Here is a 19,140-nt window from a genome sequence, read left to right as displayed (position 1 = left end):
CGCAAACTCTGTCAACTTAACTTCTTCACTTCTTTTCCCAAATAATCACAAACTCTGCTCAAAACCCCATTTCCAATCCTCCATCAAAATCAATACACCAATCCCTAAACACGTCCCTAACAAAAAGGTTATAATCCTCTGGGACCTCGACAACAAACCTCCACGTGGACCTCCATACGACGCCGCACTCTCTCTCAAAACCCTCGCCGAACGCTTCGGCGACGTCGTTTCAATCTCCGCTTACACAAAACGACACTCCTTCTTCAATCTCCCTCAATGGAATACCAACCAAAACCCTAACCCTAATTCGATTCCCTGTCGTGTCTGCGGTCACGAATGTAAATCAATTTTCGATCTCAAAATTCATTTCAAGAGAGTTCATCTGTACCAGCGTAAGAAGTTAAGGGAAAAATTGAAATCCATTAAGTTGAGTCGGTCGAAGGTCTGGTTCGTTCGGAGAATCCATACTTATAATGAAGTTGCGGGGAATGTTGTTGCACCTAGGGTTGGATTTGGTTTGGGTTCGGAGTTACAGCGCACAGGGGTTTTCGTTAAAGTTGTGAAGGTCGGTGAGAAGGGGAATGCGGCGGATTTGTGGTTGGAGAGGGAGATGATGAGTGGAGAGGTTGGTTGGTTGGTTATGGTTTCGGATGATCGGGAATTTGCAGAGATGTTGAGGAAGGTTAGGGAGGTCAATTTGAAGACTGTTGTTGTTGGAGATTATTGGGATAGGGATTTGGGGAAGAATGTTGATTTGTGGCTTCCTTGGAATGTTGTTGAGAATGGAAAGCTTGAGGGAATGGGTTTAATGGGAAGAACAGAGGGTTCGGATGATGAAGTGGAAGGAGATCAGGATTTGGACTATGGTGAATATGTAACAGAGGAAGAACTATATGAAAGGTTTTAAATAATTGTCTGCATCGTGTTCTTTTTAAGACTCTCACGATTTTGGTCAGTAATGTGTTCTCTTAGAAGCTCTTGCGATTTTGGTCTGTACGAATTGTAAATATGTAGATGCACTATTTTCTTTGTTTTGAATGACTTATAAGTTTTTAGATTTGTGTCTTCATAGTTTTTTTTTACATATCTTATATCTTATACCTGTTGTTATAGATTTGTGTATTAAGGGTTCATGTATTGGTTACATTTGTTGAAGCTTATGAGAAACAAATTGATCTTGTTTGAATATGACAATCACTAAGTTTGTTGAATTGAAGATGGACAATGAGAGTAGATTTAAGGGGAAGAAGTCAAGACCAAAGTTTGTCTCAGTCTCCGAATTCCATTGAGTGCCAAAACATTGTTGGTGTTGATTCCGAAAAGAGAAAGACATCGATGGTGATGACTCTGGTATAAAAAGATTTAAGCCGGGAACTTTTAATCGATTGGGCTACTGATTTATTTAGAAATTTTCACAACATTTTTCTACTCCGCTAACAATACTATTCTTCGTTACAAACCTTATTATAAGGAGCATGTTACTTTTAAATAAGGGTAATGCTAATCAGGATTCTCTTGGCCCAAGTTATATATATATATATATATATATATATATATATATATATATATATATATATATATATATATTATATATATATATATATATATATATATATATATATATAATTAAAAATTTAATTAATTTTTTCATTACAAATTTTTATAAATGAATTTCTTAATTTGTGTCCGCATAAGGTAGGAGCAAAAGTGATTTGAAAATCTTAATACATGACAAAAAAGAATACATCATATTCGACTACTACAAATAGTTGTTAAACTTTGTTAGTTAGGATACTTGATTGATATCAAATGAATATCGTTGATCATTGGTATGAAAATCAAATGGTTTGATTTTACAAAATATTTTAGTTTATGCTTCATAGTACATTTTGCATATTCAAAAAATACTATACAATTTAACATATTTCTTCGTGCTGTTGTAGGATGGAAAAAGATGTTATGAACTTTAGTATTGTTTCAATGATGATGTTCAATGTTTTACAGTTTAATTTAAGAGATACTATTGGATAAGTTGACATGTTATCTTTTGAGTTTTATAATAATTACGTACTATTATATGTTTTATTTATGTTACTTTTCTTTTTATAAATGAATCACAATTGTAAGATTATATTAGTGTATGTTTGTAGTTCTCTATGTATTAACGGTCTTAAAATATAAATTCAAAGTTCGGGTTTGTTACTAGTATGTATAAAACGGTATGCAAATAACCACTCCCTAGAAAAATTCCATACCATTGGGCCACAATCCACACGAGCAAGCCCAAATTATCATCCGTAACAAAAAAAAAGCTCCTATCGCATTAAAAAAAAAGCGACTCTTCTTCGTCGATACGAAGAGAAGCATGCATTCTCTGTTTTTCCACAGCGCAAACTCTGTCAACTTAACTTCTTCACTTCTTTTCCCAAATAATCACAAACTCTGCTCAAAACCCCGTTTCCAATCCTCCATCAAAATCAATACACCAATCCCTAAACACGTCCCTAACAAAAAGGTTATAATCCTCTGGGACCTCGACAACAAACCTCCACGTGGACCTCCATACGACGCCGCACTCTCTCTCAAAACCCTCGCCGAACGCTTCGGCGACGTCGTTTCAATCTCCGCTTACACAAAACGACACTCCTTCTTCAATCTCCCTCAATGGAATACCAACCAAAACCCTAACCCTAATTCGATTCCCTGTCGTGTCTGCGGTCACGAATGTAAATCAATTTTCGATCTCAAAATTCATTTCAAGAGAGTTCATCTGTACCAGTGTAAGAAGTTAAGGGAAAAATCTAAATCCATTAAGTTGAGCCGGTCGAAGGTCTGGTTCGTTCGGAGAATCCATACTTATAATGAAGCTGCGGGGAATGTTGTTGTTGCACCTAGGGTTGGATTTGGTTTAGGTTCGGAGTTGCGGCGCGCAAGGGTTTTCGTTAAAGTTGTGAAGGTCGGTGAGAAGGGGAATGCGGCGGAATTGTGGTTGAAGAGGGAGATGATGAGTGGAGAGGTTGGTTGGTTGGTTTTGGTTTCGGATGATCGGGAATTTGCGGAGATGTTGAGGAAGGTTAGGGAAGTGAATTTGAAGACTGTTGTTGTTGGAGATTATTGGGATAGGGATTTGGGGAAGAATGCTGATTTGTGGCTTCCTTGGAATGTTGTTGAGAATGGAAAGCTTGAGGGAATGGGTTTAATGGGAAAAATAGAGGGTTTGGATGATGAACTGGAAGGAGATCAGGATTTGGACTATGGTGAATATGTAACAGAGGAAGAACTGTATGAAAGGTTTTAAATAATTGTCTGCATCGTGTTCTCTTTAAAACTCTCACGATTTTGGTCAGTAATGTGTTCTCTTTGAAGCTCTTGCGATTTTGGTCTGTACGAATTGTAAATATGTAGATGCACTATTTTCTTTGTTTTGAATGACTTATAAGTTTTTAGATTTGTGTCTTAATAGTTTTTTTTTACATATCTTATATCTTATACATGTTGCTATAGATTTGTGTATTAAGGGTTCATGTATTGGTTACATTTGTTGAAGCTTATGAGAAACAAATTGATCTTGTTTGAATATGACAATCACTAAGTTTGTTGAATTGAAGATGGACAATGAGAGTAGATTTAAGGGGAAGAAGTCAAGACCAAAGTTTGTCTCAGTCTCCGAATTCCATTGAGTGCCAAAACATTGTTGGTGTTGATTCCGAAAAGAGAAAGACATCGATGGTGATGACTTTGGTATAAAAAGATTTAAGCCGGGAACTTTTATTCGATTGGGCTACTGATTTATTTAGAAATTTTCACAACATTTTTCTACCCCGCTAACAATACTATTCTTCGTTACAAACCTTATTATAAGGAGCATGTTGCTTTTAAATAAGGGTAATGCTAATCAGGATTCTCTTGGCCCAAGTTATATATATATATATATATATATATATATATATATATATATATATATATATATATATATATATATATATATATATATATATATATATATATATATATATATATATATATATATATATATATATATATATAATTAAAATTTTTAATTAACTTTTTCAATATAAATTTTTATAAATGAATTTCTTAATTTGTGTCCGCATAAGGTAGGAGCAAAAGTGGTTTGAAAATCTTAATACATGACAAAAAAGAATACATCATATTCGACTACTACAAATAGTTGTTAAACTTTGTTAGTTAGGATACTTGATTGATATCAAATGAATATCGTTGATCATTGGTATGAAAATCAAATGGTTTGATTTTACAAAATATTTTAGTTTATGCTTCATAGTACATTTTGCATATTCGAAAAAATACTATACAATTTAACATATTTCTTCGTGTTGTTGTAGGATGGAAAAAGATGTTATGAACTTTAGTATTGTTTCAATGATGATGTTCAATGTTTTACAGTTTAATTTAAGAGATACTATTGGATAAGTTGACATGTTATCTTTTGAGTTTTATAATAATTACGTACTATTATATGCTTTATTTATGTTACTTTTCTTTTTATAAATGAATCACAATTGTAAGATTATATTAGTGTATGTTTGTAGTTCTCTATGTATTAACGGTCTTAAAATATAAATTCAAAGTTCGGGTTTGTTACTAGTATGTATAAAACGGTGTGCAAATAACCACTCCCTAGAAAAATTCCATACCATTGGGCCACAATCCACACGAGCAAGCCCAAATTATCATCCGTAACAAAAAAAAAAACTCCTATCGCATTAAAAAAAAAGCGACTCTTCTTCGTTGATACGAAGAGAAGCATGCATTCTCTGTTTTTCCACAGCGCAAACTCTGTCAACTTAACTTCTTCACTTCTTTCCCAAATAATCACAAACTCTGCTAAAAACCCCGTTTCCAATCCTCCATCAAAATCAATACACCAATCCCCAAACACGTCCCTAACAAAAAGGTTATAATCCTCTGGGACCTCGACAACAAACCTCCACGTGGACCTCCATACGACGCCGCACTCTCTCTCAAAACCCTCGCCGAACGCTTCGGCGACGTCGTTTCAATCTCCGCTTACACAAAACGACACTCCTTTTTCAATCTCCCTCAATGGAATACCAACCAAAACCCTAACCCTAATTCGATTCCCTGCCGTGTCTGCGGTCACGAATGTAAATCAATTTTCGACCTCAAAATTCATTTCAAGAGAGTTCATCTGTACCAGTGTAAGAAGTTAAGGGAAAAATTGAAATCCATTACCTTGAGCCGGTCGAAGGTCTGGTTCGTTCGGAGAATCCATACTTATAATGAAGCTGCAGGGAATATTGTTGCACCTAGGGTTGGATTTGGTTTGGGTTCGGAGTTGCGGTGCGCAGGGGTTTTTGTTAAAGTTGTGAAGGTAAGTGAGAAGGGGAATGCGACGGATTTGTGGTTGGAGAGGGAGATGATGAGTGGAGAGGTTGGTTGGTTGGTTATGGTTTCGGATGATCGGGAATTTGCAGAGATGTTGAGGAAGGTTAGGGAGGTCAATTTGAAGACTGTTGTTGTTGGAGATTATTGGGATAGGGATTTGGGGAAGAATGCTGATTTGTGGCTTCCTTGGAATGTTGTTGAGAATGGAAAGCTTGAGGGAATGGGTTTAATGGGAAGAACAGAGGGTTCGGATGATGAACTGGAAGGAGATCAGGATTTGGACTATGGTGAATATGTAACAGAGGAAGAACTGTATGAAAGGTTTTAAATAATTGTCTGCATCGTGTTCTCTTTAAGACTCTCACGATTTGGTCAGTAATGTGTTCTCTTTGAAGCTCTTGCGATTTTGGTCTGTACGAATTGTAAATATGTAGATGCACTATTTTCTTTGTTTTGAATGACTTATAAGTTTTTAGATTTGTGTCTTAATAGTTTTTTTTTACATATCTTATATCTTATACCTGTTGCTATAGATTTGTGTATTAAGGGTTCATGTATTGGTTACATTTGTTGAAGCTTATGAGAAACAAATTGATCTTGTTTGAATATGACAATCACTAAGTTTGTTGAATTGAAGATGGACAATGAGAGTAGATTTAAGGGGAAGAAGTCAAGACCAAAGTTTGTCTCAGTCTCCGAATTCCATTGAGTGCCAAAACATTGTTGGTGTTGATTCCGAAAAGAGAAAGACATCGATGGTGATGACTCTGGTATAAAAAGATTTAAGCCGGGAACTTTTATTCGATTGGGCTACTGATTTATTTAGAAACTTTCACAAAAAATTTCTACCCCGCTAACAATACTATTCTTCGTTACAAACCTTATTATAAGGAGCATGTTGCTTTTAAATAAGGGTAATGCTAATCAGGATTCTCTTGGCCCAAGTTATATATATATATATATATATATATATATATATATATATATATATATATATATATATATATATATATATATATTATATATATATATATATATATATATATAATATATATATATATATATAATTAAAATTTTGAATTAATTTTTTCAATACAAATTTTTTATAAATGAATTTCTTAATTTGTGTCCGCATAAGGTAGGAGCAAAAGTGGTTTGAAAATCTTAATACATGACAAAAAAGAATACATCATATTCGACTACTACAAATAGTTGTTAAACTTTGTTAGTTAGGATACTTGATTGATATCAAATGAATATCGTTGATCATTGGTATGAAAATCAAATGGTTTGATTTTACAAAATATTTTAGTTTATGCTTCATAGTATATTTTGCATATTCGAAAAAATACTATACAATTTAACATATTTCTTCGTGCTGTTGTAGGATGGAAAAAGATGTTATGAACTTTAGTATTGTTTCAATGATGATGTTCAATGTTTTACAGTTTAATTTAAGAGATACTATTGGATAAGTTGACATGTTATCTTTTGAGTTTTATAATAATTACGTACTCTTATGTGTTTTATTTATGTTACTTTTCTTTTTATAAATGAATCACAATTGTAAGATTATATTAGTGTATGTTTGTAGTTCTCTATGTATTAACGGTCTTAAAATATAAATTCAAAGTTCGGGTTTGTTACTAGTATGTATAAAACGGTGTGCAAATAACCACTCCCTAGAAAAATTCCATACCATTGGGCCACAATCCACACGAGCAAGCCCAAATTATCATCCGTAACAAAAAAAAAACTCCTATCGCATTAAAAAAAAAGCGACTCTTCTTCGTTGATACGAAGAGAAGCATGCATTCTCTGTTTTTCCACAGCGCAAACTCTGTCAACTTAACTTCTTCACTTCTTTTCCCAAATAATCACAAACTCTGCTAAAAAACCCGTTTCCAATCCTCCATCAAAATCAATACACCAATCCCCAAACACGTCCCTAACAAAAAGGTTATAATCCTCTGGGACCTCGACAACAAACCTCCACGTGGACCTCCATACGACGCCGCACTCTCTCTCAAAACCCTCGCCGAACGCTTCGGCGACGTCGTTTGAATCTCCGCTTACACAAAACGACACTCCTTTTTCAATCTCCCTCAATGGAATACCAACCAAAACCCTAACCCTAATTCGATTCCCTGCCGTGTCTGCGGTCACGAATGTAAATCAATTTTCGACCTCAAAATTCATTTCAAGAGAGTTCATCTGTACCAGTGTAAGAAGTTAAGGGAAAAATTGAAATCCATTAACTTGAGCCGGTCGAAGGTCTGGTTCGTTCGGAGAATCCATACTTATAATGAAGTTGCAGGGAATATTGTTGCACCTAGGGTTGGATTTGGTTTGGGTTCGGAGTTGCGGCGCGCAGGGGTTTCGTTAAAGTTGTGAAGGTAAGTGAGAAGGGGAATGCGACGGATTTGTGGTTGGAGAGGGAGATGATGAGTGGAGAGGTTGGTTGGTTGGTTATGGTTTCGGATGATCGGGAATTTGCAGAGATGTTGAGGAAGGTTAGGGAGGTCAATTTGAAGACTGTTGTTGTAGGAGATTATTGGGATAGGGATTTGGGGAAGAATGCTGATTTGTGGCTTCCTTTGAATGTTGTTGAGAATGGAAAGCTTGAGGGAATGGGTTTAATGGGAAGAACAGAGGGTTCGGATGATGAATTGGAAGGAGATCAGGATTTGGACTATGGTGAATATGTAACAGAGGAAGAACTGTATGAAAGGTTTTAAATAATTGTCTGCATCGTGTTCTCTTTAAGACTCTCACGATTTTGGTCAGTAATGTGTTCTCTTTGAAGCTCTTGCGATTTTGGTCTGTACGAATTGTAAATATGTAGATGCACTATTTTCTTTGTTTTGAATGACTTATAAGTTTTTAGATTTGTGTCTTAATAGTTTTTTTTTACATATCTTATATCTTATACCTGTTGCTATAGATTTGTGTATTAAGGGTTCATGTATTGGTTACATTTGTTGAAGCTTATGAGAAACAAATTGATCTTGTTTGAATATGACAATCACTAAGTTTGTTGAATTGAAGATGGACAATGAGAGTAGATTTAAGGGGAAGAAGTCAAGACCAAAGTTTGTCTCAGTCTCCGAATTCCATTGAGTGCCAAAACATTGTTGGTGTTGATTCCGAAAAGAGAAAGACATCGATGGTGATGACTCTGGTATAAAAAGATTTAAGCCTGGAACTTTTATTCGATTGGGCTACTGATTTATTTAGAAACTTTCACAAAAAATTTCTACCCCGCTAACAATACTATTCTTCGTTACAAACCTTATTATAAGGAGCATGTTGCTTTTAAATAAGGGTAATGCTAATCAGGATTCTCTTGGCCCAAGTTATATATATATATATATATATATATATATATATATATATATATATATATATATATATATAATATATATATATATATATATATATAAGGGTAATGCTAATCAGGATTCTCTTGGCCCAAGTTATATATTATATATATATATATATATATATATATATATATATATATATATATATATATATATATATATATATAATTAAAATTTTGAATTAATTTTTTCAATACAAATTTTTTATAAATGAATTTCTTAATTTGTGTCCGCATAAGGTAGGAGCAAAAGTGGTTTGAAAATCTTAATACATGACAAAAAAGAATACATCATATTCGACTACTACAAATAGTTGTTAAACTTTGTTAGTTAGGATACTTGATTGATATCAAATGAATATCGTTGATCATTGGTATGAAAATCAAATGGTTTGATTTTACAAAATATTTTAGTTTATGCTTCATAGTATATTTTGCATATTCGAAAAAATACTATACAATTTAACATATTTCTTCGTGCTGTTGTAGGATGGAAAAAGATGTTATGAACTTTAGTATTGTTTCAATGATGATGTTCAATGTTTTACAGTTTAATTTAAGAGATACTATTGGATAAGTTGACATGTTATCTTTTGAGTTTTATAATAATTACGTACTCTTATGTGTTTTATTTATGTTACCTTTCTTTTATAAATGAATCACAATTGTAAGATTATATTAGTGTATGTTTGTAGTTCTCTATGTATTAACAGTCTTAAAATATAAATTCAAAGTTCGGGTTTGTTACTAGTATGTATAAAACGGTGTGCAAATAACCACTCCCTAGAAAAATTCCATACCATTAGGCCACAATCCACACGAGCAAGCCCAAATTATCATCCGTAACAAAAAAAAAAGCTCCTATCGCATTAAAAAAAAGCGATTCTTCTTCGTCAATACGAAGAGAAGCATGCATTCTCTGTTTTTCCACAGCGCAAACTCTGTCAACTTAACTTCTTCACTTGTTTTCCCAAATAATCACAAACTCTGCTCAAAACCCCGTTTCCAATCCTCCATCAAAATCAATACACCAATCCCCAAACACGTCCCTAACAAAAAGGTTATAATCCTCTGGGACCTCGACAACAAACCTCCACGTGGACCTCCATATGACGCCGCACTCTCTCTCAAAACCCTCTCCGAACGCTTCGGCGACGTCGTTTCAATCTCCGCTTACACAAAACGGCACTCCTTCTTCAATCTTCCTCAATGGAATACCAACCAAAACCCTAACCCTAATTCGATTCCCTGCCGTGTCTGCGATCACGAATGTAAATCAATTTTCGATCTCAAAATTCATTTCAAGAGAGTTCATATGTACCAACGTAAGAAGTTAAGGGAAAAATTGAAATCCATTAAGCTGAGCCGGTCGAAGGTTTGGTTCGTTCGGAGAATCCATACTTATAATGAAGTTGCGGGGAATGTTGTTGCACCTAGGGTTGGATTTGGTTTGGGTTCGAAGTTGCGGCGCGCAGGGGTTTTCGTTAAAGTTGTGAAGGTCGGTGGGAAGGGGAATGCGGCGAAATTATGGTTGAAGAGGGAGATGATGAGTGGAGAGGTTGGTTGGTTGGTTTTGGTTTCGGATGATCGGGAATTTGCGGAGATGTTGAGGAAGGTTAGGGAAGTGAATTTGAAGACTGTTGTTGTTGGAGATTATTGGGATAGGGATTTGGGGAAGAATGCTGATTTGTGGCTTCCTTGGAATGTTGTTGAGAATGGAAAGCTTGAGGGAATGGGTTAATGGGAAAAACAGAGGGTTTGGATGATGAACTGGAAGGAGATCAGGATTTGGACTATGGTGAATATGTAACAGAGGAAGAATGTTAGATACCCAAAAGTGCTTATTTGAGCTATCAAATATGGGCATCTTTCACTCCATTTCCTTGCTAAAGTGTTCGAAACCACCTTTGTTTTTGATGAATTGCAATACAATGATACACGATCTTGGTACCTTTGATTTGTGTGTTATTTTGCAGCAATTAGGCCTGAAATAATAGAAAATGAAGGCACAGAAAATGGCAAGGGACCAAGAAAAAGAATGCATTCATCAGCTTGCTCGCTTGGCGAGGGCTGTGGCGAAGAGCTCGCTAGGCGAGCGCCCAGCGAGTCCCCTGCGAAGAGCTCCAGTATTTTACAGTAGCAAACATCAACAAACTCGCTAGGCGAGCTGCCAGCGAAGGGTGTAGCGAACACGTCCAGACTTGGCCAAAAGCGCAGCCAGCACTCACTCGCTAGGCGAGCCATTAGCGAGCTTCCAGCGAGCAATTACAGTAGCAAAACCTCCTAAGCTCGCTGGAGCGAGGGTGAAGCGTGGGCTTCGCCTAGCGAAGGTTTTGTTCGCCTAGCGAACATGCCAATCTGGCAAAGGTCATTTCTTTGGGCGCAGGTGCCACAGGTGCCTCATTTTGGGGCTCGCTAGGCGAGTCATTCTGCTCGCCTAGCGAGCATGACAGCTCAGTAGCAGCTCTATAAGTAGCAAGGGCTACTTTTGGAGCCATACTTTTACACCTCCATACTTTTGTACTTTTAGATATTTTCCAGCATTGCTCTAGAGATCTTTTGTGACCTAGGAATCATTTCTCTTCATCTCTTAACAATCTTTCATAAAAAGAAGGTGGATTCCCATCCAATCTCGATTATTCGACTCGGATGTTGATCAACCTTCTTCCAAAACTTGTTGACCAAGCTACCATGAAAATGAGTAGCTAAGTTCTTCATTTTGTCAAGGTTAGATGTAGATGATCATTAGCTTTGTGTGTAAATGGGATGATCTTCATTTGTAAACTCTTTAATGGTGAATATATGGTGAAAACTTTGTTCTTATTGAAAACTCTTTGTGTTGGTTTATGATCGAGAGATGTTTACCAACTCTTTACCTAGGTTTTCATCCAATCTTGTTTGTTAGCTAGAGATAGTAATGAATGATTTTGTTCACCATAAGGTTGAACCAAAAAGTTATCATTTGATAGATTGTGTTAGAGATAAACAATAGATCAAAATGGGAAAACTCACAATGTGTGTTAGAGATAAACACATTGGGGGACTTTGTGAAATAGTTTATCATCTAAAGGAGTTTATAAGTTTTGTTGATCGAACATATACATGCAAAGTGATTGTCGAACCCTAACTTTGGCAATATTTCTCAAATATTAAAACCAAATCTTTTACCGCATTTTATCACACTTTTATGCAAGATACCGTGACTAAAACCAAAAACCATTGTTACCTTAAGCTAAGAGTTAAAACAACTATCGAAAGGCGGTGATATCTCACAATCCCTGTGGAGACGATAACAAAAACCCGACACTTAAAATTACACTCAACAAAATGGCGCTGTTGCCGGGGATTGTGAATTGATATTGCGAGCATCGCAATAGTTGCTTAATTTTTAGCTTTCGAATTTTTGACTTGTGCTTGTAATTTGTTTGGTTTAGTGTGCAGCTTTCGTTTTATGCGAGGGCAGATTCCTGTGGACGGACTTCTTTTTGATCCCTAGATCGAAAGAACCGCAAGGAGGCTAAATAGCAAAACGAGACGAAGGAGGCAACAGGCTAGACAACAACAAGAACAAGGAGAAAGTTCTTCTACCACACATCCACCACCGTTCATACCTATCATGGAACCACCACCACCGCCCATTTCCACTCCATGTGTAAACAGTCCAAGGAATACTGCTCAGTTTGCCAACCACACGGGAAGGCAAGCCGAGATGAAAACGGGAACTCTTAATTTACTATATGGAAGTCCATTCACCGGAATGGACCATGAAGATCCCTTTGCTTTTCTCACAAAATTTTACGAGATAGCATTGGCGGCCGGAGTGGATCAAGCTCAAGAGCTACCGTTGTTCAGAAGATTATTTCCCCACGCTTTGCTCGACAAAGCAAAAGATTGGTACTTAGATCAAACACCAGTCGTCATGACAAACTGGAACGTGTTGGAAGAGAAGTTCATCGAAAGATTTTTCTCCCATAACCGGTTCATGGAATCCAAGACGACCATCTCAGTGTTTTCACAAGGAACCAATGAATCATTAAATGAGGCGTGGGAAAGATTCAAATCCATGCTTCGGAAATGTAAAGGGCATGTTTTTTTGATGAATTGACTCAAATCCATATTTCAAAAATGGACTTCAACCAAATTGCAAGACGTTGTTGGATGCTACCTCGGGTGGTTCTTTATTGTCTAAAAGCGCCGAAGAAGCTACAAATATCATAATCGAATGGCTCTAAATGATCTTCAAAGTCAAAGTAGAGGCAACTCTTTGAAGAAGCCGTGAGTGCTTGAACTTGGGACGAACGATGCCATTCTTGCCCAAAACAAACTGATTTACAACAAGTGGAACTCTTAACGCAGCAAATAAAAGAGTTGAGAGAACCTTCAAAATCTAAGCAAATAGCTTGTTGTGAGCTTTGCAAAGGTGAGCATGACACCGGATTTTGTCCACCTCCCGGGTTCGAAGAAGTAAACTACATGGCAAACCAACGGGACTACCAACCGAGACAACAACAACAACAACCTTATCAACCACATCCTCAAAATCAACAACAACAACAACAACACTTCCAAGGGAATCAAGGGTTCCAACCTAGGAGTAACTATTACCATAACCAAGGTTATGGGGGTGGTTCTTCTAGCCGTCAAAACCCTCCCCAAAATCCTTATCAACCTCAACAACCGCCGATCGTAACGTCAAAATTAGAAGAGACATTGACACAATTTATGCAAATGTCAATGGCTAATCAAAAGAGCAACGATGCGGCAATTAAAAATCTCGAGACTCAAGTTGGACAACTTGCTAAGCAACTAGCGGAACAACAACCCGGTCCTTCTTTTCGGCGAACACGCAAACAAATCCTAAGGAGCATTATAAAGCGATCACGACAAGAAGTGGGAGGGAGTTGACTAGTGAGAATAAAAAAAGAGATGAGAGTCAACAAAGAGAGGAAAAGAAGACAATGAGGAGGAAATATTGGAGGATAATATTGATGGTGAAGTGGGGGAGTGGAGTGGGGAGAAAAAGTTGAAAAGAACGAAAAGAATGGTGAAGTTGAAAAGAAAGAAAGTGTGGAAATTGAGAAAATAAAAGTGATGAAGTAATGGTGGAGGAAGAAAAAGAAAAGAGCAAGAAGTTCTAGAGTTGCTAAAGGAAAGGAGGTAGTGAGCGCTACTCCGATCCAAAACCTTCCTTATCCACATGCTCCATCCAAAAGGGAGAATGAACGACATTACGCCCGGTTCATGGATATTTTTAAACAATTGCAAATCAACATTCCGTTTGCCGAAGCCTTGGAGCAAATGCCCAAGTATGCCAAATTCATGAAGGACATACTTACAAAAAAGCGGAGGTATACGGAACCGGAGACCATTGTCCTAGATGCGAGCTGTAGTGCAATCATTCAAAGGACGCTTCCGAAAAAAGAGGTTGATCCGGGACGAGTTACTTTGCCGGTTAAAATTGGTGATATCTATGTCGGAAAGGGACTAATTCATTTGGGGTAAAGCATTAATCTTATACCATTGTCTATTGTAAAGAGGCTTGGCAACATTGAAATTAAGTCCATCCAGATGACGTTGCAATTGGCGGATAAGTCGACCACCCATCCTCATGGCGTAGCCCAAGATGTTTTGGTTAAAGTCGACAAATTCTTTTTCCCGGTCGATTTTATTGTTATTGATATGGAAGAAGATGATGATGCTCCGCTCATTCTGGGTTGACCGTTCATGAAAACCGCGCGCATGATGATAGACGTTGATGACGGTTTGATGAAGGTGAGAGTCCAAAATGAAGAAGTTACATTCGATCTATTCGAAGCAATGAAGCATTCAAAAGATAGAAGTGATAGCTTTCGCATCGATGTGATCGAAGAGGCAATTTTGGAGGTTTCTAAGCATATTCATGAGATATCCTATGGAGTTAGCTCTTGACGACTCATTTGAAGTTTCACAGCTGAAGAAGAGCAAGCTCTTGATGAATGCTTAAGGGAACTTGATGGTTTAAACGAACTACAACTGTAGGAAGTTGAGGAGGAAGACTTGAAGAAGGAGGTTAATGACGAAAAAGCGCCCATTGAATTGAAAATGTTACCTTCTACTTTGAAGTATGTATTCCTAGATGAGACCGAAGCAAAGCCGGTCATCATAAGCAACCTTTTGTCAAATGATGAAGAAGCCCGTTTGATCAATGTGCTAAAAAAAATCAAGAAGCCATGGGTTGGACTCTTTCCGATCTCAAAAGAATTAGTCCTTCCTATTGCATGCACAAGATCTTAATGGAAGAGGATTTAAGCCGGTAGCTCAACCACAACGCCGCTTAAGTCCTACTATGAAGGAGGTTGCTAGAAAGGAAGTTTTCAAGTTGTTGGATGGCGGGAATGATTTACCCCGATTTCGGATAGTCCATGGGTTAGTCCTGTGCATGTGGTTCCGAAGAAAGGTGGAATTACCGTGATCCGAAATGACAAGGATGAGTTGATCCCTACTAAAGTTGCAACGGGGTGGCGAATGTGTATTGATTATAGGCGGTTGAATACCGCAACTCGAAAAGATCATTTTCCACTCCCGTTCATGGATCAAATGCTCGAAAGACTCTCGGGCAACAATACTATTGTTTCTTGGATGGCTATTCCGGTATAACCAAATTGCGGTTGACCCGGCCGATCATGAAAAGACGGCTTTCACATGTCTGTTTGGAGTTTTCGCATACCAAAAAATGCCCTTTGGGTTTGCAAAGCACCGGCGACTTTCCAAAGATGTGTGCAAGCCATTTTTGTCGACCTTATTGAGAAAACAATGGAAGTCTTCATGGATGACTTCTCGGTATTTGGTGGTTCCTTTAGTCTATGCTTGGCAAACTTGAAAACGGTGCTTGAAAGATGTGTGAAGACCAATCTTGTGCTTAATTGGGAGAAGTGCCACTTCATGGTGACCGAGGGGATAGTGCTTGGCCATAAAGTCTCTTCAAGAGGGCTTGAAGTGATCGTGCTAAGGTTGAAGTGATTGAAAAGTTACCTCCTCCGGTGAATGTGAAGGGAATCCGAAGCTTTTTGGGCACGCCGGGTTCTATCGGCGCTTTATCAAAGACTTCTCAAAGGTAGCTAAGCCTTTGAGTAATTTGCTAGCTAAGGACCAGGTATCTCTTAATCGATGAATGTTTGCAAGCTTTTGAAACTTTGAAAGAAAAATTGGTTACCGCTCCAATTATAGTCGCTCCAAATTGGAATTTAAATTTTGAGCTAATGTGTGATGCGAGCGACTATGCAATCGGAGCGGTATTAGGCCAAAGAAAAGAGAAAAAAATTTCATGCGATACATTATGCAAGTAAAGTTCTTAATGAGGCTCAAATTAACTATGCCACCACTGAAAAAGAATTACTTGCGATAGTGTATGCGCTTGAAAAGTTTAGGTCTTATCTTATAGGGTCTAAAGTCGTAGTGTATACCGACCACTCGGCGATTAAATATTTGCTCACAAACGGATTCGAAGCAAAGGCTCATCCATTGGATCCTCTTGTTGCAAGAATTTGATGTTGAAATCAAAGACAAGAAAGGATCGGAAAATTTGGTGGCGGATCATTTATCTCGCTTAGTTAATGTGGAGGTTACAGCTTCAGAGAAGGAAATCCGGGAAGAGTTTCCTGATGAAAAACTTTTCAAAATTCAAGTTAGGCCGTGGTTTGCAGACTTTGCGAACCACAAGGCTAGTGGTTTTGTGCCTCCCGACCTAACTTCGAACCAAAAAAGGAAGTTTCTTCGGATGCCAAGTATTACGTATGGGATGACCCGTACTTGTTTAAGTTGGGTAGTGATAACCTTTTAAGGAGATACGTTACTGGCGATGAAGCACAGAGCATCCTTTGGCATTGTCACAACTCGCCTTACGGAGGACACTATAATGGGGTGAGAACGGCCACTAAAATCCTTCAGTCAGGATTTTATTGGCCCACTATTTTCAAAGACGCACATACCCATGCGCAAAGTTGTGATAGTTTCCAGAGAAGCGGTGGGATTGGTAAGAGAGACGAAATGCCTCTCCAAAACATCCAAGAGGTCGAAGTATTTGATTGTTGGGGCATCGATTTTGTAGGACCATTCCCACCCTCTTATGGTAACGAGTATATGCTTGTCGCAGTTGATTACATTTCTAGTGGGTTGAGCGATTGCTCACCCGGTTGCAAGGTGCGATCCGAAACGGATGCGAAAACGGTAATAATTTTTTTGAAGAAAAACATATTTTCCCATTTCGGAACCCCCGAGTGTTGATAAGTGACGGAGGGTCACACTTTGTAATGCACCGTTGGAAAGCATTTTAAAACATTACGGTGTATCACACAGAGTGGCAACTCGTATCACCCACAGGCTAATGGGCAAGCCGAGGTCTCTAATCGTGAGATTAAGAGAATTCTCGAAAAAACTGTGTCAAATTCGAAAAAAGAGTGGTCACAAAATTGGATGAAGCGTTATGGGCATACCGTACCGCCTTTAAAGCGCCAATTGGGCTCACTCCTTTTCAATTGGTGTTTGGTAAAACTTGCCATTTGTCGGTCGAATTGGAGCACAAAGCCTTGTGGGCTCTGAAATTTTTTAAATTTTGAAAAGGATTTGGCAGGTGAGAAAAGGAAGGTGCAACTGCTTGAGTTGGAAGAGATGCGCAATGCCGCATATCACTCAAGTTGGTTGTACAAAGAGAAGGTAAAAAAATATCATGACAAAAAGCTTCGAAAGAAAGAATTTGTGCCGAACAGTTGGTCCTATTGTTCAATTCCAGGTTGAAGTTATTCCCCGGAAAGTTGAAATCAAAATGGTCGGGTCATTCGGGTCAAAGAAGTGAAGGAGTACGGAGCTATTGTCATTGAGGACATGGAAAAGAAGGAGAGTTGGACCGTTAATGGCCAACGTTTGAAGGTTTATCTCGGCGGTCATGGGATCGCGAGAGCTGTGCTATTTCGTGGATGCTCCTCTGTGAGCATCGCACCGTCGAGCTTATCCAACGTTAAACACAGCGCTTGTTGGGAGGCACCCCAACATTGTAAGTATTTACAGTTTTTCTGTGGTGTCGTATTGGGATTCCAATTGTTAAACCTTGCTGAATGTACCAGGAAGGAATACTATTTTGAAAAAGCAAATGCTGTCATGCTCGCTAGATGCTCGCTAGGCGAAGCAGTAGCGAGCGAGGATTGCCGTGCTCGCTAGGCGAAGCAGCAGCGAGCGCTGCATGGCAGCACTCACTTAATTATCAGCAGGCACTCTTTTGGGCCCAAATGCACTTTTTTTTACAACTCTGAACTAAGCACTAACACAACTCTCACAAACACTCTGTCACTTTTCATCTCATTCACAAACACTCAAACCCTAAATGAAGCATTGCAAACTTCACTGCACTTCAAATCCAATCAATCTCTTTCACTAAGGTTTGGCCCTAATTCCATTTCTTTAGGTTGAACTTTGTAAATTTCTGATTTGCATGTCATTTAGGGTGAATTTGGGGGAATGGGGTATATTAGGTTTTGCATGTGGGTGTAGATTTGGCTGTACATTTAACGATGCTTTTCTTGATAGATCATTGTGTTCTGAAATAGATACCATGAGAACTTGGGTTTTGCCAAAATTTCACTGTAAACATTGCAGAACCCCAAAAACCCGTAAGATTCACTAGCAAATCGCTAGGCGAATCAGTGGCGAGCTTTCGCTGCCACTTCGCTAGGCGAACCTGTAGCGAAGCTTCGCAGGTTCTCGCTAGGCGAGAGCAGCGCGAGACCAAACAGTAGTTGGAATTCTGGTTTTGCTTTTATCTGTTTTGTGTTTGTGTTTTTCCTCTCTATGTCTGTGCAGATGGAATCCAGATCCGGAGCTTCAAAAAAAGAAAGGGCGGGAACACTTCTCGTACCGTACCAATACAATTCGACACGACAAGTTTGTCGGGCCAAAGCAAGCCACAAGATATATGCTTGGGAAAAAGCGAAAGATTTTGGCCGGAAAAGAGATTGTTAATCAACCTGAAGGCACGAACCGAACATTCGCCGGGTTGATAACAGCAAAAATGGGACCGGTTAATTTCCCTCTGGAGCATTACGATATCGCAACAGTGCGTGAGTTCTATGCGAAGCACTGCCGAACGATGACGAGCCATTCACATGGACGTCTAGAGTGTCGCCGGTCGTCTGTTGCGTTCGATAGGGATGCAATAACCGTGTCCTGGGTGAACCGCTCCATCTGGGAGCCGAGGAGAGAGACACTACCACCAAGATTTAAGGCTTCACACGGGAATACTTATGCGATCTCTGCTGCCCTGCTTCTGAGAGGGAAAATCAGTTGAGCTGGAACCCATCTGGGGTTCCCATGAGCTACCATAGGGAGGACATGACTCC

General features: G+C 38.3%; 1 long non-coding RNA gene across 1 annotated transcript; it reads left to right on the top strand.

Annotated features, from left to right (window-relative positions):
- The first annotated feature begins 542 nt into the window (after positions 1–542).
- LOC127105230 (uncharacterized) lies at positions 543–5,638 on the top strand. The gene is made up of 3 exons (XR_007794971.1): positions 543–625; positions 3,017–3,073; positions 5,495–5,638. It is a non-coding gene; the product is annotated as an uncharacterized LOC127105230 (long non-coding RNA).
- The last annotated feature ends 13,502 nt before the right edge of the window (positions 5,639–19,140 follow it).

The sequence above is a fragment of the Lathyrus oleraceus genome, chromosome 7, assembly GCF_024323335.1.
Source record: "Lathyrus oleraceus cultivar Zhongwan6 chromosome 7, CAAS_Psat_ZW6_1.0, whole genome shotgun sequence".
Classification (NCBI taxonomy): Eukaryota; Viridiplantae; Streptophyta; class Magnoliopsida; order Fabales; family Fabaceae; genus Lathyrus; species Lathyrus oleraceus.
The sequence above is the reverse complement of the archived record's forward strand: the minus strand, read 5'-3'. Positions and strand labels throughout refer to the sequence as shown.